The sequence below is a fragment of the Suricata suricatta genome, chromosome 2 (genome assembly GCF_006229205.1).
Source record: "Suricata suricatta isolate VVHF042 chromosome 2, meerkat_22Aug2017_6uvM2_HiC, whole genome shotgun sequence".
NCBI lineage: Eukaryota > Metazoa > Chordata > Mammalia > Carnivora > Herpestidae > Suricata > Suricata suricatta.
Window position 1 is genome coordinate 145,356,866 of NC_043701.1, and position 10,398 is coordinate 145,367,263.

General features: G+C 39.9%; 1 pseudogene; it reads left to right on the forward strand.

The window, feature by feature from the left end:
- Positions 1-4,236: 4,236 nt before the first annotated feature.
- On the forward strand, positions 4,237-6,945 carry LOC115276120 (annotated as a pseudogene).
- Positions 6,946-10,398: the final 3,453 nt, after the last annotated feature.

Consider the following 10,398-nt stretch of genomic DNA (forward strand, 5'->3'; position numbering starts at 1 on the left):
GAATTTTTAACTTTTCAATATTTGTGTAGTTCAGTTTTTCTACATTTTAGTACAGAAACTTTAATAAAATGCAGTTTTGAAGGTGTTTCCTTGTGAGTTAACAAGTAAAGAAGATCATTGTTAATTACTATTTTGTATGAATTTTGCTAAAGTTAACTGTAAAGAAACACCTGCTGACTTGCAGTTTAAGGGGAGTCTATTCTCTGCATTTCCAAACCATGAAATGAATGGGCTCTGACATGTGGAGAGAATAGATATTTGTATGTTTGCAATGTGTGTTTTAGATAAATAGAATTGGGTATTTAAATTAGCATATGTGTGAATTTAATAGCATTAAGATTTACCTTCAAATGAAAAAAAATCTCAAAATTCAAAAAAAAAATTAACATTAAAAAGAATGTTTTACAATAGCCAAAAGGAGGAAGCAACCCAATGTCCACTGGAGATATGTGGATAAACAAAATATGTTATGCTTATTTATTAAATATATAATATATATACTGAATAATGGAATATTAGTCAGCCTTAAAATCGAAGGAAATTCTGATGATTTTTTTGAGAACTGTGGATGATGTTTGTTATGCTAAGTGAATAATAAGCCAATCACAAAAAGACAAACACTGTATAACACCACTCAAATGAGCTTCCTAGAGTAGTCAAATTCATAGGGACAGAAAGTAGACTGGTCATTGCCAGGAGCTGGAAAGAGAGAGGAAGGTGAGTTGTCTAATGGGTACAGAGTTTCTATTTGGGAAGATCAAGAAGTTCCTGATAAATGTTCAACTCTGCCGTTCTGTGATGGCTGTTTTACTCAAAATTGATTTGAAAATTAATTTTGTTGAGATTTTTTTCTATTTAATCATACAAAATGCTGTTCAGTGTATGGAAATATGAAACACATAACTGGATTGTCTGCATAATATTTTAATCCAGTATATTTAGGTAACATGAATGTTGTGAATGATAAAGCATACTAAAGGGAGTTCTATTTCTTACCACTAATAAACATAATAGCTACATTTTTAAAAAGCTCCACTTGTTTAGTTTCTTATATTCCTCATGAGTTAAGTCATATGGTATTTGTCTTTCTGACTTATTTCACTTAACACTATACTCTCTAGCTGTATCCATGTTGCTGCAAATGGCAAAATTTCATTCTGTTTTATGGCTGAATAATACTTCATTGTGTATATTTACCACATCTTCTTTATCCATCCATCTATCAGTGGACACTGGGCTGCTTCCATAATTTGGCTATTGGAAATAATGCTGCAATAAACATAGGGGCGCATGTATCCCTTTGAATTAATGTTTTTGTATTGGGGGTTGGGGTTAAATACCCAGTAATACAATTACTGGATCATAGAGTAGTTCTATTTTTAACTTTTTGAGGAAACTCCTTACTGTTTTCCACAAGTTTGGCTGCACCAGTTTGCATTCCCACCAACAGTGAAAGAGAGTTCCTTTTCCTCCACATCCTTCCCAATGCTTGTTGTTTCTTGTGTGTGTGTGTGTGTGTGTGTGTGTGTGTGTGTGTATGTATGTGTGTGTGTTAGCCATTCTGAAGGGCTTAAGGTGATATCTCATTGTAGTTTTGATGTGCATTTCCCTGATGATGAGTGATGTTTGAGCATCTTTTCATGTGTCTCTTGGCCATCTGTGTGTCTTCTGTGGAGAAATGTCTGTTCATGTCTTCTGACCATTTTCTAATTGGACTATTTAGGCATTTGCATGTTGAGTTTTTTAAGTTCTTTATGTATTTTGGCTACTAACCCTTTATTAGATATGCCATTTGAAAATACCTCTTTCCATTCACTAAGCTGCCTTTTCATTTTGTTAATGATTTTCATTGCTGGGCAGAAGCTTTTTATTTCCATGTAGTGTCAACAGATTATTTTTGCTTTTGCTTCCCTTGCCTCAGGAGACATATCTAGAAAAATGCTGCCACAGTCGATGTCAAAAAATCAGCTACTGCCTGTGTGCTTTTCTATGATTTTTATGGGTTCAGGTCTCCTATTTAAGTCTCTAATCAATTTCGAATTTATTTTTGTGTATGGTGTAAGAAAGTGGTCCAATTTCATTCTTTTGCATGTAGCGGTCCAGTTTTCCAACACCTGCTGCATATTTTTTATGTTCATCACATTGAGGATTTCCTGCCATTCCTTCCTGACCTTCCAAGTTTCAGTAGATAATTCTGCAACTACTCTGATATATCTCCCTTTGTGTGTTAGGGCCCTTTTACCCTTAGCTGCTTTCAGAATTCTCTCTTTATCCTTGTATTTTTCCAGTTTCACTATGATATGTCATGCAGAAGATCAATTCAAGTTATGTCTGAGTGGAGTTCTCTGTGCCTCTTGGATTTCAGTGGCTGTTTCCTTCCCCAGATTGGGGAAGTTCTTGGCTATAATTTGATCAAGTACCCCTTCAGACCATTTCTATCTCTTCTTCTTCAGGGAGTCCTATGAAAATGGATATTGTTCCACTTGATTGTATCACTCAGTTCTCAAAATCTTCTTTCATGCTCCTGGATCAATTTATCTCTCTTTTTCTAGGCTTCCTTTTTTCCTATCACTGTGTCTTCTAATTCACCTATTCTCTCTGCCTCTTCAATACGTGCAGCGGCCGCCTCCATTTTATTATCCACCTCATTTTTAGCATTTTTTATTCATCACAACTATTTTTAAGGTCCATAATCTTTATAGCAATAGCATCTCGGGTGTCTTCCATTCCTTTTTCAAGCCCAGTGATTAATTTTATGACTATTGTTCCAAGTTCTTGGTCAGTTATGTTGCTTATATCTGTTTTGACCAATTCTTTAGCTGTCACTTCTTCCTGGAATTTCTTTAGAGGAGAGTTCTGTTTCATCATTTTGGCTAGTTTGCTATCTCTTGCAAGTTTCAAAAGCTTGTTATGTGCTCTGTATCTACGAGTACTGCTATATTAAAGGAGGCTCATAGACTGTCCAGGGCCTGTCCATTTAGGAAGTGTTCTTTTAATGGTGTCCCTTGGTCTCTCTTGTTGAGACTTTGGTTATTTTATTTCCCTACTCGTATTGAAATTTTGGACTCTCCACCATGTGTACTTTGGCTGTTTCTTGAGGTAGCCTTGGAAAGGAAAACAGACAGACAAACAAACAGAGAACAATAGCATGCAAACACACAGACAAATCAAATAAACAAGCAAACTGAAAGGGGGAAAAAAACCCAAAACAAAAACAACAAAAGACAAAGGACAGTCTAAAAGCATAAAGCCAGAAATCCCAGCTACAAATAAAGAGCAGTGTAGAAACAGTGCTGATGGAATAGCATATATAAAGAGAAATGACAGGGGTGGGGAGAAAGAGAAATTGAACATTGACCAGGCAGAGAGACTAAAAGGCTTAATTCAGATACTGAAAAAGGAGAATATGGCAGGATGTGAGGAGAAAAAAAAAGCAACAAAAATGAAGATAATGTTACCCAGAGAAAGTATAGAGTCTGATTATTTCAGAGATAGAGAAAGGAAGGTAATGATAGAGGTGTAGAACATGCAATCAAAAGAGTGGATTATATATGCCTGTTTAAGCAAACCTATAACCAGAATATCCGACCCAGAGGAGGGGAGAGATAAGAATGAGATAAGGGAGAATAGATCTGAATAGCAAGAATTGATCTAGAGTTCATCACAGCAATGCCTCGGTGCTGATTTTGGGAGAGGGGCTGTTTCCACAGCATCTATCCGGGCTTTGGTAACAAAGCAGCTACCCAGCGCAGATGGTTTGGTGTAGGCGGGTGTCACCTCCACTGTGGGTCCCACGGTGCTCCCTGAGGCCCTGCCTTGGTGGTTGTGGGGAGAAAAATGGTGACCCCCCCCCCCAGCCCCTTCGTGTCCGATCTCCCTGTGCTATGGGCGCCGCCAAGGTAGGCCGTGTTCTGTGTCCTGCACCCAACCTCGTTTCCAGATCTTACTCCATGCGCATTCATGATACCACCCGAAATGTAATCCCACAGGCGGGGGACTTCCTAGCAAGGGACGAGTAGGGAAGTGTTTCCTCCTGATGGCGAATGTGTCTTTTGCGTAGCATCCATCCGGAGGGAATTTCTGGGATCAGGGCACTCAGCCCAAAGAAAGCTCCACAGTTAGAGGTAGGATCTGTCTCTGAAAGCCCTATGAGGCTGTCTTCTTAGTGGACTCCCTCTCTTTTCCTCCCAGACTCTTGCGGTTCAGAGTCCTTTGGCTTCAGTCCTTCTTTGAGACATGCAGGTGGGAGGTACGGAACTCCCTATTTCTCCGCCATCTTAAGGAAAACACTGTAGTACCTTTATAGCAAGGAAGGTCCTGTTCAGAGCCATGGAGTGAATTCAGTTGTGTGTCGTAGTCTCTTTCAGTCTAGAACAGTTCCTTTGTCTTTCCTGGACTTTCATGACTTTTAATCTTTCGAAGAGTAAATTCCAGTAATGTGGAAAGTCTTTCAGTGTGGATATTTCTTAGGTTTCCTATCCACGGAGGAGGGCGTGCCTGCTGGCTGGCCACCGGAGCCCTGGGTGGGGCCAAGGGTTGGTGATGACCAGGCGATCCAGGCGGCAGTGGAGCCTGAGGCTGTAATTGTTTTTACATTTATTTATTTTCAAGAAGGAAACATAGCATCCGAAGCAAGCTCCAGGCTCTGAGCAAACACTCAGCACAGAGCCCTATACGGTCCCTGGGTTCGAGTCCTGCATCAGGCTCTGTGCTGACAGCTAGCTCAGAGCCTGGAGCCTGCTTTGGATTCTGTGTCTCCCTCTCTCTCTGACCCTCCCCTGTTAGTGCTCTATCTCTCTCTCAACAATAAATAAATGTAAAAAAAATTTTTTTAAGGAAGCTTGAAAAAAAAAATAAATAAATATTTCACAATTAAAAAAATAAAAATAAAAATAAAAAGGAAGCTTGTAGCAGTTTAAAAAGTTTATGTATTTTTTTTTTTTTTAGAGAAGGAGAGAGAGAGACAGAGTGCAAGCAGGGGAGGGGCAAAGAGAGAAGGAGACACAAAATCCGAAGCAGGCTCCAGGCTCTGAACTGTCAGCACCAAGTCAAACTCGTGAAACATGGGATCATGACCTGAGCTGGAGTTGGCTGCTTAACCTACTGAGCCACCCAGGCACCCCAGAAAGTTAGAAAGTATTTAAGAGAATAGTTTCATGACTCAGTGTGAGAGGAAAACAAGACTCAAAAAGCATTAGCCACAAAGAGGGGGAAAGATATAAAAAGAGAAAAGAAAGCCATGACGGAAGAGCTCATCCCAAAACATGTAACCGACACTACTCTAATACAAAATATATACAGAACTCCTACTAATCAATAAGAAAAGCTATACAACTGCAGGAGATGAAAATGATTATAAATTTTCCTGTTGCTCTCATTGAAAGATGGAATCTAATTCCCCTTCCCTTGAATCTCGGCTGAACTTAGTGACTTGTTTGACAAGTATTAAGTAAACTCTACACCCAAAATGGGGCTTGAACTCACAGCACCAAGATCAAGAGCCACACACTCTACCAACTGAACCAGACAGGCATCCCACATTTGACAAATAGAACACAGCCGGGACTTGCAAGACTAGATCAAAAGAAGCCTTTGCATTTTCCACCCACACCTCTTGCAATGTTTGCTATGGGAGAAACTGGCTACAATGTAAAAAGTCTGAATACCCTGAGACTTTTTTAAAAAATGTTTTTTATTTATTTTTGACAGACAGAGAGAGACAGCATGAGCAGGGGAGGGCCAGAGAGAGAGGTAGATACAGAATATGAAGCAGGCTCCAGGCTCTAAGCTAGCTGTTGGCACAGAGCCTGTTGCAGGGCTCAAACCCATGATCTGCGAGATCATGACCTAAGCTGGACACTTAACCGACTGAGCCACCTAGGCGCCCACCTGAGACTTTGATGCTGTGAGGAAGCTATTCTCCAGCTGGTCCAGGCAGCAGTCATTGAATCATCCCAGCAGAGGCCATGCCCTGTTCAAATTAAAAATCCAAATTATTGTTGCTTTTTTAAGCCATTAAGTTTTGGGGTGGTTTTTTATGGACCAATAAAGAAGTACAATAGCAACCCAATAGAAAAATGGGCAAAAGATTTGAACAGGCACTTTTCAAAAAAGAAAATCCATCAGTGATGAGGGAGATGCAAATTAAAACTAGGAAGAGAAACCATTAGACGCCCATCAAACAAACTATCAGGGTGTAAAATCATATATCCACTCTGGAAACAATTTGCTACCATCTATCCAAGCTGGGATATGCCAAGCCCTTGGTCCAGCGATTCCACTATGCCTAGAGACACTTCCACATGTGTGCAAGTGACAGACACATAGAGAAGCTAAAACTCTAGAAAATATGAATGCTTAGAGAGCAGGATGTCCACCTTTTGAGCAGGTACCTCTGTTTCATGCACAGAGAAAGAGCAATTTAAAAACAAGTGATGTTGAGAAGGGCAAGAAGATTTTTGTTTGGAAGTGTGTCCAGGGCCATACCAGGAAAAGGAAGCAAACACAAGACTGGGCCAAGTCTCCATGGTTTATTTGGACAAAAGGCAAACTAGGCCTCTGGGTTTTCTTTTTTTACTTTTGAGAGAGAGAGAGAGCATGCAAGTTAGGGAGAGGGACAGAGGGAGATAGAGATTCTTAAGCAGGCTCTACACTTAGCACAGAGCCCAACATGGGACTCGATCCCAGGACTGTGAGATCATGACCTGAGTCACAAGCAAGACTCAGACACTCGACCAACTGAGCCAGCCAGGTGCCTCCAAGCCTCTGGATTTTCTTACATGGATGCCAGCAAGAACAAAGGCATCACCTGGGAAGAGACACTGATGGAATATTTGGAGAATCCCAAGAAGTACATCCCTGGAACTAAGATGATCTTCACTGGCACTAAGAAGAGAGGAGAGAGCAGACTTGATAGCTTATCTCAAAAAAGCTGCTGGGGTGTAATGTTGGCCACTGCCTTATTTATTACAAAACAAAGATGTCTCATGACTTCCTTTATGTGTACCATAGTTAAGCTGATCTCACACACCAGAATTCAGAGCATGAATGGCTGATAAAATATTTCTTTTGGATAGTCCTGATGTAAATAAGATTGGCTGGTGGTTAAATGAATGTGTAAATCCCTAGCAGTGCTATTGCTTGGTCATAGGGGAGTTCTACTGATAGTTTTTTGAAGAACCTCCACATTGTTTTCCAGAGTGGCTGCACCAGTTTACATTCCCACCAACAGTGTAGCACTGCTAGGGATTTACCCAAGGGATACAGAAGTGCTGATGCATAGGGGCACATGTACCCCAATGTTCATAGCAGCACTGTCAACAATAGCCAAATCGTGGAAAGAGCCTGAATGTCCATCACCTGATGAATGGATCAAGATGTGGTTTATATATACAATGGAGTACTATATGGCAATGAGAAAGAATGAAATCTGGCCACTTGTAGCAAAATGGATGGACCTCGAGAATGTCATGCTAAGCAAACTAAGTCAGGCAGAGAAGGACAAATACCATATGTTTGCACTCAAAGGTCTAAGAGGAGACCAGGAGAAACCTAATGGAGGACCAGGGGGAGGGGAAGAGGGAAAAAGAGTTGGTGAGAGAGAAGGACGCAAAACCTAAGAGACTATTGAATACTGAAAATTAACCGAGGGTTGAAGGGGGAGGGGAAGGGAGAAAAGAGGTGGTGGTCATGGAGGAGGGCACTTGTGGGGAAGAGCACTGGGTGTTATATAGAAACCAGTTTGACAATAAACTATTTAAAAAAGAAATAAATAAATGCATGTGATCAGCTTTTAGATCTTTGATAGTAGTTCTAGTTGAGCAAGTGCTGTCACTGGTTTCCCCTTCCAGAGATATGACGAGAGGGGTGCCTGGCTGGCTCAATCAGTGGAGCTTGTGACTCTTGACTCCGGTTGTAAGTTCAAGCCCCATATTGGGTGCAGAAATTACTTTTTTTAAAAATCTTAAAAAAAAATAAAAGGATTGGAATTGATCAGTAATGTTCATCCTTTCATAGAGATGGTAAATGCCACCTCCAAACCTATAGGAGATTGGTTTTATATTTAGATTTATATAACCAGTCATATTAATATGTTTAAATACTGAGGAAATCCCTTCACTGTCTCATAGAACAGCAAGATTTAGCTGTGTTTCAGGTTGTATTCCTTAGCCTGTTAAAGGTAAGGCCTGAAGATAAGTTGGCAATGTCCACTTTATCTTTTTGATCTTAACTGTGTCAATTTAATTAAAATTCCCTGCATCTAGGAGCACTTGGGTAGCTCAGTCGGTTGAGCATCTGACTTCAGCTTAGGTCAAGATCTCACAGTTTGTGGGTTCGAGCCCTGCATCAGGCTCTGTGCTGATGGCTCGGGACCTGGAGCCTGCTTCTGACACTGTGTCTCCCTCTCTCTCTGCCCCTTCTGCACGTGTGCTTTCTCTCTCTCTCTCAAAAATAAATAAATATTTTTAAAAAGTTAGTAAATAAAATAAAATAAAATTCCCTGCATCTTAAATGTTGCCTTTTGCTTAACGAAAGCCATTTTAGTATGGTTTATGTATAATATTAAATAAAGAACATTTAATAATTCTCACATTTTACAGATGGCCTATAAGCTCAAATGCTTTTAAAATTCAGTGTGACATGTTATAGTAGCAAACTTGGCTTGTGAATTTACTAACTCAAAGTTACAATTCAGGATTATATTCTAAACAGCTGTTCAGGAACACAACTGCAGAGTTACCGCATACAGATGATTGGTAATGGTGCTTTTGTCAGCTCATTAGAAGGATTAAAGTAGAGGAGACATATCATCAGCACAAATTTGTAAATTATATGGTAAAGCATAAGATAATTAAAAACAAAATCAGAGATCATGAAAAAAAAGATATGAATGATGTTCACAAACATAATGTTGAATAAAAGATGGAAACAAAACAGAAAGACTGTATGTAGTAGGGTTTCATTCAAATGAAGTTAACTAAGGGGCACCTGGGTGGCTTAGGCGGTTAAGCGCCCAACTCTTGGTCTTGGCTCAGGTCATGATCTCACCATTTGTGAGTTCAAGCCTCACTTGAATCAGGCTCTGTGCTCTCTCAAAGTAAATAAAGATATACTTCTAAAAATGAAGTTAAATAAGCCAGAGAAAGACAAATATCGCATGGTTTCACTTCTATGTAAAACAATAAAATAAAATAAAAAGAAGTTGAAATGCTAGAAACAAAGAGTAGAAAATTTGTTGCCAGGCAGGAGCCGGGCCTGGGGGAGATAGAGAGAGGTGATAAAAGGGTACAAACTTTCGGTTATACGATGAATAAGATCTAGGCTGTAATGTGTAACACAGTGACTGTACTTGATCACACTGCAGCGTGTAATAAAACTTGGTAAAAGAGGAGAAATTCAATGTTCTCACACACACACAAAGTACATATGGGGCGCCTGGTTGGTTCAGTCAGTTAAGTGTCTGACTCTTGATCTCAGCTCACGTCTTGATCTCAGGGTGCTAAGCTCAAGCCCCACATGGGGGCTTAAAAATAACATTTAAATAAACAAGTAAATATAGGTGGTGATGGATGTGTTAATTAAAGGGAAATCTTTCACAATGTATACATGTATCAAATCATAACATTGCACACTTTAAATAGCTCATGTGATGGGCACTGAGTACTGTGTAGAATGACCAAACCCCTATGCCGTACCCGGGAAACTAATATCACACTGCACATCTATAGTACGTCAATAAATACCTAAGTAATAAATGAATAAGTATCTTACAATTATATTTGTCAATTACACATCAGTAAAGTTGGGTGGGTGGTGGACATCAAGTTTTTAAAAACCAAATGTTGTTAAATAACCGCCAAAAAATGATTTATGAATACATTTAGGTGGTAAAATTAATTTTTAAGCTGTTATCAGTGAGGCCAAATGGTGGTTATATCTAGGAAAGGATTCTGATTGGAGAGGATCACTGGGAAGACTTTTTTTAGGGTGTTAATAATGTCCGTTTTATTTTGCCCTAGGTGATGGTTCCATAAGCACTTACTTTCTTCATAAAAAGGTACACATGTGTTTTGGGTGCCTTTCTGTAAATACATTTCACAGGTTAAAAGAAATAAACCCATGATGGGGGGCGGGGGGCCGGGAGAACTCCCACGAGCTCCCGCCCAGCGGCATCTCGGCACACGTGTCTGCTCTCTCTTCTCTTGTTGCTATGAATAAAGTGTTCTCACTACTGGAAAATCAAACGCTCCGGCATAGGTCATTGTTCCAGGAACTCTCTCCTCTCTTGCATCAATATGTTTATCTCTCTTGGAATTGGCTGCCTCCCATCCCCTTTATTTATGACCCCATCTCTCTCCTTCTCTTTAAAGCAAACACTGGCAGGAGCCCCTGGGTGGC